Source organism: Bactrocera oleae, unplaced genomic scaffold (assembly GCF_042242935.1).
Source record: "Bactrocera oleae isolate idBacOlea1 unplaced genomic scaffold, idBacOlea1 ctg00000009.1, whole genome shotgun sequence".
In the NCBI taxonomy this organism is placed as follows: Eukaryota; Metazoa; Arthropoda; class Insecta; order Diptera; family Tephritidae; genus Bactrocera; species Bactrocera oleae.
Genome location: NW_027212752.1, coordinates 1,166,504 through 1,184,944, shown reverse-complemented (window position 1 = coordinate 1,184,944; position 18,441 = coordinate 1,166,504). Strand labels below are relative to the sequence as shown.

The window sequence follows — 18,441 nt, the reverse complement described above, 5'->3', positions numbered from 1 at the left end:
CAGGCAGGCTGATCCGCCGGTAAAAAACACTGGCGCAGAAGCCCCTGTTCCGGAAAGATCAAACAGTCGCTTACCAGGCACGTGCGATTGAACGCACTGAAGAAGCTAACTCGCGCGTAAACCCGCTCAATAGCAGTTACCACCCAAACAGTCGATTATCGCGTTATCGCAGGGACACAACTCACACCTCCAGCCAAAGGCGTGGAAGAGGTCACTCAATTAACCGCCGGACAGAACAAAGTCCCCGTAACGGTTGCGAATCGACCGATGTGACGTTGTATCAATCGCACCGTGGGCTAAAAGTCAACCACTATGACCTTAATTCACCCTGGAGTCAGCGCCTCCAATACTAGGACAACCATTAACACCCTAGAAGCAAAACTGGCGAAATCCCCTAGAAAACAGCAGCAACTGAAAACCAGACACTCAACACAGCACTCCTGAATAGGCAACCCAAGCCAAAAACACCACCACGGCACAGTCACTGAGACTACGGACGGGCCCACCTACAAAACCTGCTGTACCCTAATCTACAAATCTAATCCAGCAAAAAAAAAAAAGTAGGCGTTGTATTCGTATTCAAAGCCAACTGAGTAATTTTGAAAAAATTCCCCAACAAAACCACTGTGCGCAAATCTACCTGCAAGCTAAAAATAAAATTTTTACTCAAGTAGGCGTTGTAATCATATACAAAGCCTACTACACTATACAAAAAGGCTCTAGTATATAAAGTACCTGAGCACCAAAAAACTACTCTTCAATACACTACTACACCAGTAGGCGTAGCAAATATGTATCGAAGTACCAAAGCCTACTAAGACAAGTTAAAAGGCACAAAGCCCAAAGTGCTTGTACACACAAGCAAACAAACACGAAAAACACTTGTTTTATTTAAAAGCTACTCGATAAATTCACAATTTCTCAAACAAAAACTCGTAAATTCATATATATATACTTACATATATATATGGCAAAGCCCACTACGGCAATTTTGTGTGAGTTTTCGAAAAACCACTTCACACTACCAACACATATGCACGTATACACTCTCACTACACCGACTCTACACTGAAAAATTCACAAATACTCACACGACCGAATTAAAAATTCAAATTATGCGCTAGCACGTCTGCTCGCTATGAATGCCTACGAATGAATGAGTAGATAGGGACAACTTTCGTTGTAGATTTACGTGAGTACCTGCCGGCGACGGCCTTACCTCACGGTGTTCAAAACACAACGGATCAATACAATGCGTTGATCAGCGCCCCAAACAAAACGAGCTTATGCAAGTATTTATTTGGATACCAGTGGCAGTGTGTCTGGGTCCACACTACCATCTTGGTATGATTCGAGGCCGACCTAAAACCTTTTCCGTTTTCGGGTACGGCACCCAGTTACTTGTGTAACTTCTTTTTTCGAACTGAAAATTCAGTTCTTCCAGCATTTAGGTTTAAACCACAGCCACCACGATACTCCCCAAAGGGCCGAACCCAATGAGCAGATTGAACAGAAGTCCAAGGGCTTTCTGCTCCCCGTGGTACCGGAAAGTCTCCGGTCAGACTGCGTAGCCTAAACTACTGCCAGTTGAGCTCCCCATTACTCAAATGACTGGTGACATTTGTCGTTTGAACTTCAAATGTCTCTTTATTTGCTTTTTCATTTAAAGTGTTTCTAATATCAGTTCAAGCTGAGTATTATAGCACTATCACTCCATATACTATGCTGATATTACTGGGCAAAGAATATAATAACAGTCATAGTGCATATTGGCTTTTAGTCGCCTTTTACGACAGGCATGCCTTGCCGCGGGCATATTCTTTCCCCAAACCCGCAGGGGAAAGTAGATAGGGACAACTTTCGTTGTAGATTTACGTGAGTACCTGCCGGCGACGGCCTTACCTCACGGTGTTCAAAACACAACGGATCAATACAATGCGTTGATCAGCGCCCCAAACAAAACGAGCTTATGCAAGTATTTATTTGGATACCAGTAGCAGTGTGTCTGGGTCCACACTACCATCTTGGTATGATTCGAGGCCGACCTAAAACCTCTTCCGTTTTCGGGTACGGCACCCAGTTACTTGTGTAACTTCTTTTTTCGAACTGAAAATTCAGTTCTTCCAGCATTTAGGTTTAAACCACAGCCACCACGATACTCCCCAAAGGGCCGAACCCAATGAGCAGATTGAACAGAAGTCCAAGGGCTTTCTGCTTCCCGTGGTACCGGAAAGTCTCCGGTCAGACTGCGTAGCCTAAACTACTGCCAGTTGAGCTCCCCATTACTCAAATGACTGGTGACATTTGTCGCTTGAACTTCAAATGTCTTTTTATTTGCTTTTTCATTTAAAGTGTTTCTAATATCAGTTCAAGCTGAGTATTATAGCACTATCACTCCATATACTATGCTGATATTACTGGGCAAAGAATATAATAACAGTCATAGTGCATATTGGCTTTTAGTCGCCTTTTACGACAGGCATGCCTTGCCGCGGGCATATTCTTTCCCCAAACCCGCAGGGGAAAGTAGATAGGGACAACTTTCGTTGTAGATTTACGTGAGTACCTGCCGGCGACGGCCTTACCTCACGGTGTTCAAAACACAACGGATCAATACAATGCGTTGATCAGCGCCCCAAACAAAACGAGCTTATGCAAGTATTTATTTGGATACCAGTGGCAGTGTGTCTGGGTCCACACTACCATCTTGGTATGATTCGAGGCCGACCTAAAACCTCTTCCGTTTTCGGGTACGGCACCCAGTTACTTGTGTAACTTCTTTTTTCGAACTGAAAATTCAGTTCTTCCAGCATTTAGGTTTAAACCACAGCCACCACGATACTCCCCAAAGGGCCGAACCCAATGAGCAGATTGAACAGAAGTCCAAGGGCTTTCTGCTCCCCGTGGTACCGGAAAGTCTCCGGTCAGACTGCGTAGCCTAAACTACTGCCAGTTGAGCTCCCCATTACTCAAATGACTGGTGACATTTGTCGCTTGAACTTCAAATGTCTTTTTATTTGCTTTTTCATTTAAAGTGTTTCTAATATCAGTTCAAGCTGAGTATTATAGCACTATCACTCCATATACTATGCTGATATTACTGGGCAAAGAATATAATAACAGTCATAGTGCATATTGGCTTTTAGTCGCCTTTTACGACAGGCATGCCTTGCCGCGGGCATATTCTTTCCCCAAACCCGCAGGGGAAGTAGATAGGGACAGAGGGAATCTCGTTAATCCATTCATGCGCGTCACTAATTAGATGACGAGGCATTTGGCTACCTTAAGAGAGTCATAGTTACTCCCGCCGTTTACCCGCGCTTACTTGAATTTCTTCACTTTGACATTCAGAGCACTGGGCAGAAATCACATTGTGTCAACACCCGTTAGGGCCATCACAATGCTTTGTTTTAATTAGACAGTCGGATTCCCCAAGTCCGTGCCAGTTCTGAATTGATTGTTAATTGATAATCGTTATAATTTAAAAAGTATCTATACAATAATAAATCCTTTAGAAATTTTAGCAAGAAAGTTCCGAAATTGGCTACGTAACTACTATCCGGGGAACAAGAATCGAAATTCTCTATTTACCCAGAACGAGTACATAAACTATGGTATTGCTTCCCAATCAAGCCCGACTATCTCAATCTTCAGAGCCAATCCTTATCCCGAAGTTACGGATCTAATTTGCCGACTTCCCTTACCTACATTATTCTATCGACTAGAGACTCTTCACCTTGGAGACCAGCTGCGGATATTGGTACGGCCTGTTGAGAAGTTTGCGTAACCCCACCATAAATTTTCAAGGTCCGAGGAGAAAATATCGACACAACAGTAAATGTCATGCTCTTCTAGTCCATCTACCATATCTCTCTTCGAAAGACTTCCATGGTAGTACGACTATAAAACAGAAAAGAAAACTCTTCCGATACCTCTCGACGGCTTCTTTATGGTCGTTCCTGTTGCCAGGATGAGCACAAGGCCCATTTTTAATAACAAACGGATACTCAACAGGTTACGGAATTGGAACCGTATTCCCTTTCGTTCAAAATTATTCAAGTGTTTAATTACTATGGAATAAAAATTCATTCATTTCATTTCATTAAAACTTGAAAATTTTCGGCTTTCGCCTTGAACTTAGGACCGACTAACTCGTGATCAACCACTGTTCACACGAAACCCTTCTCCACTTCAGTCCTCCAAGGTCTCATTCGATTATTTGCTACTACCACCAAGATCTGTACCAATAGCGGCTCCATGCAGGCTTACGCCAAACACTTCTAAGCACACCATTGTACCCTCCTACTCACTAAAGTTTCAAAATTTATAATCCAACCGAAATTGTATTATAAATCATGTACTTTAGCGGTAATGTATAGGTATACAACTTAAGCGCCATCCATTTTAAGGGCTAGTTGCTTCGGCAGGTGAGTTGTTACACACTCCTTAGCGGATTACGACTTCCATGTCCACCGTCCTGCTGTTTTAAGCAACCAACGCCTTTCATGGTATCTGCATGAGTTGTTAATTTAGGCACCGTAACATTACGTTTGGTTCATCCCACAGCGCCAGTTCTGCTTACCAAAAGTGGCCCACTGGGCACAATATATCATAACCTCAACCTTCATATCAAGAAAGGTGAGGTTCTTACCCATTTAAAGTTTGAGAATAGGTTAAGGTCGTTTCGACCCTAAGGCCTCTAATCATTCGCTTTACCAGATAAGATTATTTTACATAATTTTTAAATGCACCAGGTATCCTGAGGGAAACTTCGGAGGGAACCAGCTACTAGATGGTTCGATTGGTCTTTCGCCCCTATACTCAATTCTGACAATCGATTTGCACGTCAGAACTGTTTCGGTCTTCCATCAGGGTTTCCCCTGACTTCAACCTGATCAAGTATAGTTCACCATCTTTCGGGTCACAGCATATATGCTCAAGGTACGCTCCAGTTAGAGGTATAAATAATAATAAATTATCATTATACATAACTATATGGAACGCCCCGGGATTGAATTAATAATGTAATACATTAAAAATTAATCCCATTATTAATACAGTTAAGTTAATTTCGCCATTAGGTTTAATATAACCCAATGACTTGCACATATGTTAGACTCCTTGGTCCGTGTTTCAAGACGGGTCCCGAAGGTATCCTGAATCTTTCGCATTGTTAATCATATAAATGCATACAATTAATATTAAAATCAATGATAATAATATTATTGTAAAATTCAAAAGAATTTTAGCATTATATATAATAAAATCTATCAACACTTTATCAAATCATCAGTAATTATTCTATGTTAATAAGCTAAAAGCAAATTAATTTGAATAAACTTAAAAACCAATGATCTTTTGATAAATATTTTATTATGTTAATAGATTACAATGTCCTTATATGAAAAAAATGCACACTATTACTATAATATTTAATATTAAATACTACAGTTATAATGATGAATTTTTCATAATGGATATTCAGGTTCATCGGGCTTAACTTCTAAGCAGTTTCACGTACTATTTAACTCTCTATTCAGAGTTCTTTTCAACTTTCCCTCACGGTACTTGTTTACTATCGGTCTCATGGTTATATTTAGTTTTAGATGGAGTTTACCACCCACTTTGTGCTGCACTATCAAGCAACACGACTCTTTGGAAATATCTTTCTAGTAATCATTAACGTTATACGGGCCTGGCACCCTCTATGGGTAAATGGCCTCATTTAAGAAGGACTTAAATCGTTAATTTCTCATACTAGATATTAAGATATTCCATACACTGCATCTCACATTTGCCATATGGACACAGTGACTTAGTGCTGAACTATTTTCTTTTCGCTCGCCGCTACTAAGAAAATCCTTGTTAGTTTCTTTTCCTCCCCTCATTAATATGCTTAAATTCAGGGGGTAGTCCCATATGAGTTGAGGTTGTATAAAATATATTTTAGATTGATTTGTTTATTTTTATTTAATTTTTTTGCTATTTGCTATTTTAAAGAAATCTATTTTTATATCTTGATTACTCAAATATTATTCAATCTTTTCATCCCTTTTTAAAATTCATAATATAATAATTAATAAAATTAACAACATTATTCCTCCACATATCATATATTTTTTTTATTATAAATTTTTCTCAATACAATAGAGTGAATTAATTCTAGAATAAAAATTTATTTTATGCTAGACATTCCTCTTATGTATTATTTAATATAATTTAAATAATGTTGAAAATTTTTTCTTTTATGGGAATACTAAGATTCTCATTTATCATAAATTTTCGTTCAAATATGAGGTATTCAAAAATATATTTTCTATATTTCTTTTTATGCTATTAATATTATGGATTGAGAAATACAATCCAATAATATGCCATATGCTTAAATTCAATTAATTGACTAAAAGAATAAGCAACTAATTTAGCATAGTCTTACAACCCTCAACCATATGTAGTCCAAGCAGCACTTTAAAATTAATTAAAGTACATAACAGCATGGACCGCAATATGCGTTCAAAATGTCGATGTTCATGTGTCCTGCAGTTCACACGATGACGCACAGTTTGCTGCGTTCTTCATCGACCCATGAGCCGAGTGATCCACCGCTTAGAGTGATAATTTTTTTGTATTTTTTTAATTCAAAGTCAAAGAATTTTAATTTATTGAAAGTATTAATAATTAATCAATAATAAATTTTTAATACAAAAGTTTAAAACATCTTTCAAGAAATTGTAATTTTAAACCCAAACATTTGCAGCTGCGCATGTCTTAGGTCAACAAAAACAGTAATACCTTTTATATATTATTTTCTTCTCTATTTGTGCGTTTTCTTTTTTTTAATTTTTCAACATGTTTTTAATCACAAATAGAAAATACCATAAAAAAAAGGTATTACACACGTTAATGTGAACAAGTTAACTTATCATTTATAATATTTTATATAAATATCACAATTAAATATTATTTTCTATATAAATAATAAGTACAGCTATATGTTTAAAGGTTATTTTATTGCGTTCAAATACAATGTATGCGAAGTTAACAATATAATATATATTGTCATAATGCATTACAAGGAGTTAAAAAAAAAAAAAAAAAAAACAGAAAAACATTCAAAACATTGTATAATTCAAAACATTTTGAATGAAAAGAACAAAAAGAAAACTTTTTTTTCTTTTTTATTCTTTTTTTTTATTTTGTTTTTATATAATTATTTTTTTTTTTCTTTTCGGATAGGAACACAATAATGATCCTTCCGCAGGTTCACCTACGGAAACCTTGTTACGACTTTTACTTCCTCTAAATAATCAAGTTCGGTCAACTTTTGCGAAACAACCGTGAAACACAAGGCGTCACAGTGATCACGTCCGGAGACCTCACTAAATAATTCAATCGGTAGTAGCGACGGGCGGTGTGTACAAAGGGCAGGGACGTAATCAATGCGAGTTAATGACTCACACTTACTGGGAATTCCAAGTTCATGTGAACAGTTTCAGTTCACAATCCCAAGCATGAAAGTGGTTCAGCGGTTTACCCGGACCTCTCGGTCTAGGAAATACACGTTGATACTTTCATTGTAGCGTGCGTGCAGCCCAGGACATCTAAGGGCATCACAGACCTGTTATTGCTCAATCTCTTTACTGCTAGACGCAATTTGTCCATTTAAGAAGCTAGTGTCCTTATAATGGGACAAACCAACAGGTACGACTCCACTTATATAAACACATTCAAACACTTGTACATTCAAGATGAACGCATGAATGAAGTCTATATAAGCTTCAACACCATAATCCTGAAAGCATCTATTTAATATATTTGAGTCTCGTTCGTTATCGGAATTAACCAGACAAATCACTCCACGAACTAAGAACGGCCATGCACCACCACCCATAGATTCGAGAAAGAGCTATCAATCTGTCTTACACGCTTATGTTCGGACCTGGTAAGTTTTCCCGTGTTGAGTCAAATTAAGCCGCAGGCTCCACTCCTGGTGGTGCCCTTCCGTCAATTAATTTAAGTTTCAGCTTTGCAACCATACTTCCCCCGGAGCCCAAAAGCTTTGGTTTCCCGGGAAGCGACTGAGAGAGCCATAGTAGTAGCTACACCCAATTGCTAGCTGGCATCGTTTATGGTTAGAACTAGGGCGGTATCTAATCGCCTTCGAACCTCTAACTTTCGTTCTTGATTAATGAAAACATCTTTGGCAAATGCTTTCGCTTAAGTTAGTCTTACGACGGTCCAAGAATTTCACCTCTCGCGTCGTAATACTAATGCCCCCAAACTGCTTCTATTAATCATTACCTCTTGATCTAAAAACCAATGAAAGTAGAACAGAGGTCTTATTTCATTATTCCATGCACAAAATATTCAGGCATTTGGAGCCTGCTTTAAGCACTCTAATTTGTTAAAAGTAATTGTACCGGCCCACAACAATACTCGATGAAGAGCACTGAAGCAGGTTTAAATAGGAGGAATATATAAAAAATACATTGTATTAATTATATATAAGAACTCCACCGGTAATACGCTTACATACATAAGGTAATGTACATACCACAATTATAGTTGTACTACCCGTATGAAGCACAAATTCAACTACGAACGTTTTAACCGCAACAACTTTAATATACGCTATTGGAGCTGGAATTACCGCGGCTGCTGGCACCAGACTTGCCCTCCAATAGGTCCTTGTTAAAGGATTTAAAGTGTACTCATTCCAATTACAGGGCCTCGGATATGAGTCCTGTATTGTTATTTTTCGTCACTACCTCCCCGAACTGGGAGTGGGTAATTTATGCGCCTGCTGCCTTCCTTAGATGTGGTAGCCGTTTCTCAGGCTCCCTCTCCGGAATCGAACCCTGATTCCCCGTTACCCGTTGCAACCATGGTAGTCCTAGATACTACCATCAAAAGTTGATAGGGCAGACATTTGAAAGATCTGTCGTCGGTACGAGACCATACGATCTGCAAGTTATCTAGAGTTCAACCAATATAACGATCAAATAATCGCTTGGTTTTAGCCTAATAAAAGCACACGTTCCAAAAGGTCCGTGTTTATTTTGCATGTATTAGCTCTAGAATTACCACAGTTATCCAAGTAACTGTTAACGATCTATGGAACCATAACTGATATAATGAGCCTTTTGCGGTTTCACTTTTAATTTGTTTGTACTTAGACATGCATGGCTTAATCTTTGAGACAAGCATATAACTACTGGCAGGATCAACCAGAATAATATATATTTCTTTTTTATATAATATTTTTTATATTATATAACAGTTTAAAATGATATTTTCTTATTTGAAAATTATACACAAATACACAAAACATAAAACATAAAAACATTTACAATATACACAACAATTTTTCTATGTTTCTTTCTTTACTATATTTTTTTTCATTATATTTCATTTCTATGTGTGATTTTGTAATGGATTTTTTTAATTTTTGTTTTGGTATCGTGAAAAGAATTTTCGTTCTCTATACATATTATTATTTAATTATTATGTAAGAACGATATTTCTTCTTATATTGGCAAAATTTTCAAATAATATCATTCTATACATTTTACTTTATTTCAATGCATATAGTAATATATATACCTTTTTTTAAGAGTATATACATTTTTTTTTTGATTTGAAATTAATAATTTCAAATTCTATTATATTTATTTCAATAATAAATATATGATATAAAGTATTTTCGGGTGCAACACATTAATATTTTATTTTATTTAAAAACCATCCTTTTACACATATATTTTATGAGTAAATATTAGAATAGCTCACAAATAAAACTAAAATATTGTTTAATATTTATTTCTACAATATGTTAGTATAGAATAATAGATTTTTATTTTTTTGTATAAAACAAAATCTATTTCTATTTAAACTAACTGTAGGAAACCAGGAATAAAAAACGCTCATTATATACAATATGTTAGTACAGAATATAGAGTTTTGTATAAAACAAAATCTATTTCTATTTAAACTAACTGTATAAAAACCAGGAATAAAAAACGCTCATTATATACAATATGTTGGTACAGAATATAGAGTTTTGTATAAAACAAAATCTATTTCTATTTAAACTAACTGTATAAAAACCAGGAATAAAAAACGCTCATTATATACAATATGTTAGTACAGAATATAGAGTTTTGTATAAAACAAAATCTATTTCTATTTAAACTAACTGTATAAAAACCAGGAATAAAAAAACGCTCATTATATACAATATGTTAGTACAGAATATAGAGTTTTGTATAAAACAAAATCTATTTCTATTTAAACTAACTGTATAAAAACCAGGAATAAAAAGGCACACAAAATCAACTTTCATTTTCATATTTACTTAAAAATACATATAAAGTAAAAAATATTTCCATATAAATACTAAGTAAATAAAGTCATACAAGTATGAAAATTTTCATACAAGTACTAAATACATAAATCATATAAGTATAGTAATATTCATACTTATAAGTATTTAAAAACAACTTCTTACTAATAAACTAACATAAGGAATTCAAATATATAAAAGTACTAGCTTTTACCCGCGGCTTCGCTCGCATCGAATCCATCAAATAAATAACTGATATCATTATAGTAGATATGGATCCATATAAAGAATATATTTTATATATATTCCAATTCTTAGTTATGAAATTACGACGACGCGTGGTTCTTACTTCTGCATCATTAATTCTTCTTGCCTGCAATTGTTCTTGCGTTTCCGTTGCTCTTCTAGCTTCCTGCTGCTAAGCTTGTCTTTTCGAACGTACTCGTGCCTGATGAGAAGTTTCAGCTGCTCTCAAAACACGTTGTCGATCTGCTTGCTGTTGCCTTCTCAGCTCTGCTTGAACTTCACATTCTTTATTTCGTGTAACTTTAGCCTTACGCACCGGCGTAGAATTTCTTGACAGCGCCGATTTCCGCTTTCGAGGCATTTTTATATTTAATAAGAGTAACTAATAATATTTGTGTTATTTCTCTGATTTACGTTTTTTATACATTTATGTTTTCTTTCATTTTTAATTTTTTCGACAAACAATCATTTCTGCCAAACTTTCGTTTTTCAATTTCAAAATTTTCAAATTTATTTTCCAAACATATATAATCTTCCAAAATAATTTTTTTAATAAACCGTAAAAAATTTATAAATTTTGTAATAAAAAGTATCCTATGTTCATTCTGACACCTCTAAGAGTATATGTACAAAATTTCGTGATGATCTGTTAAGTAGTTTTTGCGTGAAAGCTTAACAAACAAACGGACTTTCGCATTTATAATATTAGTATAGATAATACATTTCCTAGCAGTAAAAAATTTTCATATAAGTACTAAATGTATAAAGTCTATGAAGTAATAAATTTTCATATAAGTACTATTTCAGTATATGTCAATTTGAGCAGATTTGTGCAAATTTGTTATAAATGTTCTCTGCCATGTTGACGTTACCAACCCGAAAATATATGGAAAAATTCTTTTAACCTATTTAAAATTTAAAAACTCATATATACGTGGGTAATTTATATCATTTTCAAATATCGTCATGGTCATAATACAACTAATAACATCAAAAGTATTTTTACAATCGATTTTTTTTTTAATTTTTAACTTGTATGACTTCATATTTAATACTTATATGAAAATTTATTACTTCATAGACTTTATACATTTAATACTTATATGAAAATTTATTACTTCATAGACTTTATACATTTAATACTTATATGAAAATTCATTACTTCATAGACTTTATATTTTTTATACTTATATAAAAATTTATTACTTCATAGACTTTATATTTTACTTCATAGACTTTATACATTTAATACTTATATGAAAATTTATTACTTCATAGACTTTATACAATTAATACTTATATGAAAATTTATTACTTCATAGACTTTATACAATTAATACTTATATGAAAATTTATTACTTCATAGACTTTATACATTTAATACTTATATGAAAATTCATTACTTCATAGACTTTATATTTTTTATACTTATATAAAAATTTATTACTTCATAGACTTTATATTTTACTTCATAGGCTTTATACATTTAATATTTATATGAAAATTTATTACTTCATAGACTTTATACAATTAATACTTATATGAAAATTTATTACTTCATAGACTTTATACAATTAATACTTATATGAAAATTTATTACTTCATAGACTTTATACAATTAATGCTTATATGAAAATTTATTACTTCATAGACTTTATACAATTAATACTTATATGAAAATTTATTACTTCATAGACTTTATACAATTAATACTTATATGAAAATTTATTACTTCATAGACTTTATACATTTAGTACTTATATGAAAATTTATTACTTTATAGACTTTATACAATTAATACTTATATGAAAATTTATTACTTCATAGACTTTATACAATTAATACTTATATGAAAATTTATTACTTCATAGACTTTATACAATTAATACTTATATAAAAATTTATTACTTCATAGACTTTATATATTTACTACTTATATGAAAATTTATTACTTCATAGACTTTATACATTTAGTACTTATATGAAAATTTATTACTTCATAGACTTTATACAATTAATACTTATATGAAAATTTATTACTTCATAGACTTTATACAATTAATAGTTATATGAAAATTTATTACTTCATAGACTTTATACAATTAATACTTATATGAAAATTTATTACTTCATAGACTTTATACAATTAATACTTATATGAAAATTTATTACTTCATAGACTTTATACAATTAATACTTATATGAAAATTTATTACTTCATAGACTTTATACAATTAATACTTATATGAAAATTTATTACTTCATAGACTTTATATATTTACTACTTATATGAAAATTTATTACTTCATAGACTTTATACAATTAATACTTATATGAAAATTTATTACTTCATAGACTTTATACAATTAATACTTATATTAAAATTTATTACTTCATAGACTTTATACATTTAATACTTATATGAAAATTTATTACTTCATAGACTTTATATATTTAATACTTATATGAAAATTTATTACTTCATAGACTTTATACAATTAATAGTTATATGAAAATTTATTACTTCATAGACTTTATACAATTAATACTTATATGAAAATTTATTACTTCATAGACTTTATACAATTAATACTTATATGAAAATTCATTACTTCATAGACTTTATATTTTTTATACTTATATGAAAATTTATTATTTCATAGATTTATACAATTAATACTTATATGAAAATTTATTACTTCATAGACTTTATACAATTAATAGTTATATGAAAATTTATTACTTCATAGACTTTATACAATTAATACTTATATGAAAATTTATTACTTCATAGACTTTATACATTTAGTACTTATATGAAAATTTATTACTTCATAGACTTTATACAATTAATACTTATATGAAAATTTATTACTTCATAGACTTTATACAATTAATAGTTATATGAAAATTTATTACTTCATAGACTTTATACAATTAATACTTATATGAAAATTTATTACTTCATAGACTTTATACAATTAATACTTATATGAAAATTTATTACTTCATAGACTTTATACAATTAATACTTATATGAAAATTTATTACTTCATAGACTTTATACATTTAATACTTATATGAAAATTTATTACTTCATAGACTTTATATATTTACTACTTATATGAAAATTTATTACTTCATAGACTTTATACAATTAATACTTATATGAAAATTTATTATTTCATAGACTTTATACAATTAATACTTATATGAAAATACATTACTTCATAGACTTTATACAATTAATACTTATATGAATATTTATTACTTCATAGACTTTATACATTTAATACTTATATGAAAATTTATTACTTCATAGACTTTATACATTTAATACTTATATGAAAATTTATTACTTCATAGACTTTATACAATTAATACTTATATGAAAATTTATTACTTCATAGACTTTATACAATTAATACTTATATGAAAATTTATTACTTAATAGACTTTATACATTTAATACTTATATGAAAATTTATTATTTCATAGATTTATACAATTAATACTTATATGAAAATTTATTACTTCATAGACTTTATACAATTAATAGTTATATGAAAATTTATTACTTCATAGACTTTATACAATTAATACTTATATGAAAATTTATTACTTCATAGACTTTATACATTTAATACTTATATGAAAATTTATTACTTCATAGACTTTATACAATTAATACTTATATGAAAATTCATTACTTCATAGACTTTATATTTTTTATACTTATATAAAAATTTATTACTTCATAGACTTTATATTTTACTTCATAGACTTTATACAATTAATACTTATATGAAAATTTATTACTTCATAGACTTTATACAATTAATACTTATATGAAAATTTATTACTTCATAGACTTTATACATTTAGTACTTATATGAAAATTTATTACTTCATAGACTTTATACAATTAATACTTATATGAAAATTTATTACTTCATAGACTTTATACAATTAATAGTTATATGAAAATTTATTACTTCATAGACTTTATACAATTAATACTTATATGAAAATTTATTACTTCATAGACTTTATACAATTAATACTTATATGAAAATTTATTACTTCATAGACTTTATACAATTAATACTTATATGAAAATTTATTACTTCATAGACTTTATACATTTAATACTTATATGAAAATTTATTACTTCATAGACTTTATATATTTACTACTTATATGAAAATTTATTACTTCATAGACTTTATACAATTAATACTTATATGAAAATTTATTACTTCATAGACTTTATACATTTAATACTTATATGAAAATTTATTACTTCATAGACTTTATACATTTAATACTTATATGAAAATTTATTACTTCATAGACTTTATACAATTAATACTTATATGAAAATTTATTACTTCATAGACTTTATACAATTAATACTTATATGAAAATTTATTACTTCATAGACTTTATACATTTAATACTTATATGAAAATTTATTATTTCATAGACTTTATACAATTAATACTTATATGAAAATTTATTACTTCATAGACTTTATACAATTAATAGTTATATGAAAATTTATTACTTCATAGACTTTATACAATTAATACTTATATGAAAATTTATTACTTCATAGACTTTATACATTTAATACTTATATGAAAATTTATTACTTCATAGACTTTATACATTTAATACTTATATGAAAATTCATTACTTCATAGACTTTATATTTTTTATACTTATATAAAAATTTATTACTTCATAGACTTTATATTTTACTTCATAGACTTTATACATTTAATACTTATATGAAAATTTATTACTTCATAGACTTTATACAATTAATACTTATATGAAAATTTATTACTTCATAGACTTTATACAATTAATACTTATATGAAAATTTATTACTTCATAGACTTTATACATTTAATACTTATATGAAAATTCATTACTTCATAGACTTTATATTTTTTATACTTATATAAAAATTTATTACTTCATAGACTTTATATTTTACTTCATAGGCTTTATACATTTAATATTTATATGAAAATTTATTACTTCATAGACTTTATACAATTAATACTTATATGAAAATTTATTACTTCATAGACTTTATACAATTAATACTTATATGAAAATTTATTACTTCATAGACTTTATACAATTAATACTTATATGAAAATTTATTACTTCATAGACTTTATACAATTAATACTTATATGAAAATTTATTACTTCATAGACTTTATACATTTAGTACTTATATGAAAATTTATTACTTTATAGACTTTATACAATTAATACTTATATGAAAATTTATTACTTCATAGACTTTATACAATTAATACTTATATGAAAATTTATTACTTCATAGACTTTATACAATTAATACTTATATGAAAATTTATTACTTCATAGACTTTATATATTTACTACTTATATGAAAATTTATTACTTCATAGACTTTATACAATTAATACTTATATGAAAATTTATTACTTCATAGACTTTATACAATTAATACTTATATAAAAATTTATTACTTCATAGACTTTATATATTTACTACTTATATGAAAATTTATTACTTCATAGACTTTATACATTTAGTACTTATATGAAAATTTATTACTTCATAGACTTTATACAATTAATACTTATATGAAAATTTATTACTTCATAGACTTTATACAATTAATAGTTATATGAAAATTTATTACTTCATAGACTTTATACAATTAATACTTATATGAAAATTTATTACTTCATAGACTTTATACAATTAATACTTATATGAAAATTTATTACTTCATAGACTTTATACAATTAATACTTATATGAAAATTTATTACTTCATAGACTTTATACATTTAATACTTATATGAAAATTCATTACTTCATAGACTTTATATTTTTTATACTTATATAAAAATTTATTACTTCATAGACTTTATATTTTACTTCATAGACTTTATACATTTAATACTTATATGAAAATTTATTACTTCATAGACTTTATACAATTAATACTTATATGAAAATTTATTACTTCATAGACTTTATACTTTTTATACTTATATAAAAATTTATTACTTCATAGACTTTATATTTTACTTCATAGACTTTATACAATTAATACTTATATGAAAATTTATTACTTCATAGACTTTATACAATTAATACTTATATGAAAATTTATTACTTCATAGACTTTATACATTTAATACTTATATGAAAATTTATTACTTCATAGACTTTATATATTTACCACTTATATGAAAATTTATTACTTCATAGACTTTATACAATTAATACTTATATGAAAATTTATTACTTCATAGACTTTATACATTTAATACTTATATGAAAATTTATTACTTCATAGACTTTATACATTTAATACTTATATGAAAATTTATTACTTCATAGACTTTATACAATTAATACTTATATGAAAATTTATTACTTCATAGACTTTATACAATTAATACTTATATGAAAATTTATTACTTCATAGACTTTATACATTTAATACTTATATGAAAATTTATTATTTCATAGACTTTATACAATTAATACTTATATGAAAATTTATTACTTCATAGACTTTATACAATTAATAGTTATATGAAAATTTATTACTTCATAGACTTTATACAATTAATACTTATATGAAAATTTATTACTTCATAGACTTTATACATTTAATACTTATATGAAAATTTATTACTTCATAGACTTTATACATTTAATACTTATATGAAAATTCATTACTTCATAGACTTTATATTTTTTATACTTATATAAAAATTTATTACTTCATAGACTTTATATTTTACTTCATAGACTTTATACATTTAATACTTATATGAAAATTTATTACTTCATAGACTTTATACAATTAATACTTATATGAAAATTTATTACTTCATAGACTTTATACAATTAATACTTATATGAAAATTTATTACTTCATAGACTTTATACATTTAATACTTATATGAAAATTCATTACTTCATAGACTTTATATTTTTTATACTTATATAAAAATTTATTACTTCATAGACTTTATATTTTACTTCATAGGCTTTATACATTTAATATTTATATGAAAATTTATTACTTCATAGACTTTATACAATTAATACTTATATGAAAATTTATTACTTCATAGACTTTATACAATTAATACTTATATGAAAATTTATTACTTCATAGACTTTATACAATTAATACTTATATGAAAATTTATTACTTCATAGACTTTATACAATTAATACTTATATGAAAATTTATTACTTCATAGACTTTATACAATTAATACTTATATGAAAATTTATTACTTCATAGACTTTATACATTTAGTACTTATATGAAAATTTATTACTTTATAGACTTTATACAATTAATACTTATATGAAAATTTATTACTTCATAGACTTTATACAATTAATACTTATATGAAAATTTATTACTTCATAGACTTTATACAATTAATACTTATATGAAAATTTATTACTTCATAGACTTTATATATTTACTACTTATATGAAAATTTATTACTTCATAGACTTTATACAATTAATACTTATATGAAAATTTATTACTTCATAGACTTTATACAATTAATACTTATATAAAAATTTATTACTTCATAGACTTTATATATTTACTACTTATATGAAAATTTATTACTTCATAGACTTTATACATTTAGTACTTATATGAAAATTTATTACTTCATAGACTTTATACAATTAATACTTATATGAAAATTTATTACTTCATAGACTTTATACAATTAATAGTTATATGAAAATTTATTACTTCATAGACTTTATACAATTAATACTTATATGAAAA

The 18,441-nt window shown here is 28.2% G+C and overlaps 2 non-coding genes and 1 pseudogene across 2 annotated transcripts; all 3 read right to left on the bottom strand.

Annotated features, from left to right (window-relative positions):
* Positions 1–3,155: 3,155 nt before the first annotated feature.
* On the bottom strand, positions 3,156–5,933 carry LOC138858462 (large subunit ribosomal RNA; annotated as a pseudogene).
* Positions 5,934–6,435: 502 nt separating this feature from the next.
* Positions 6,436–6,614, bottom strand: LOC138858503 (5.8S ribosomal RNA). The gene has a single exon (XR_011397602.1). It is a non-coding gene; the product is annotated as a 5.8S ribosomal RNA (ribosomal RNA).
* Positions 6,615–7,244: 630 nt separating this feature from the next.
* On the bottom strand, positions 7,245–9,234 carry LOC138858392 (small subunit ribosomal RNA). The gene has a single exon (XR_011397527.1). It is a non-coding gene; the product is annotated as a small subunit ribosomal RNA (ribosomal RNA).
* Between the last annotated feature and the right edge of the window lie 9,207 nt (positions 9,235–18,441).